At 32.7% G+C, this 787-nt stretch overlaps 1 protein-coding gene across 1 annotated transcript in view; it reads left to right on the forward strand.

The window, feature by feature from the left end:
* Positions 1-787, forward strand: part of LOC116686448 (zinc finger protein 184) — a 22,310-nt gene that overhangs the window by 4,687 nt on the left and 16,836 nt on the right. The gene's annotated exons all lie outside the window — the stretch shown is intronic.

Consider the following 787-nt stretch of genomic DNA (forward strand, 5'->3'; position numbering starts at 1 on the left):
CCGATGTTTTGTTGCTTTTTCTGATTTATCCTGTGCTTTTTTTTTTTTTTTTTAACCTGAGCTGGTTGATAAGTTTTTAGGACTTACTCTTAGTTTCATGACAACAAACATCATTTTATATCAAATTATAGTACGTTTCTAGTTTAAAAGGCATAAACGATGATTATATTTGTCATTTTTTCTGATTTATTTGTCATTTTTTCTGATTTATTTGTCATTTTTTCCAGCTCTTGGCGCTATTTAAAAACCTGAGCTGCTTTAATAATAAGTTTTAAACTTAATCTTGGAATTCATAAACAACAAACCTCATTTAAATCAAATTATACAAAAGTTTTTAGTTAAAACGGCAGAAATTATGAATTATTTCACTATTATGATGAGTGGATCTCAGATGGGGAGATGTCAAAGTTTAGTCCGGATTATGTTTGGAAACCATTAACCATTAAAAACCATTAAAAAAAATAATTCAAATGCTATAAGATTCAGTAAAACACCCTAAAAATCAATGAAAGTAATCACTAATTTACCTGAAGAACGTTGTGTGGAACCATCCTTGTTATCTTTGGGAGATCTGGTTGAAAGAAATCCAGATTTCTGATAAAAAACCCGAGGACAACAAGCGGATTAGGGGTCTTGTTTGCCGGTCCAGTCTGAGGTTCTGGACCAGGTCTGGTGTCGATCGTCTCTGATGACTCATCTCAACATGTTTAACATTAATATTATAATATTAATAGTCTTACCGTACGTTCACACCGCCACCGACTTGAGCGTCTAAAGTTACCGGAAG

The sequence above is a fragment of the Etheostoma spectabile genome, unplaced genomic scaffold (assembly GCF_008692095.1).
Source record: "Etheostoma spectabile isolate EspeVRDwgs_2016 unplaced genomic scaffold, UIUC_Espe_1.0 scaffold378, whole genome shotgun sequence".
NCBI classification, from domain to species: Eukaryota; Metazoa; Chordata; class Actinopteri; order Perciformes; family Percidae; genus Etheostoma; species Etheostoma spectabile.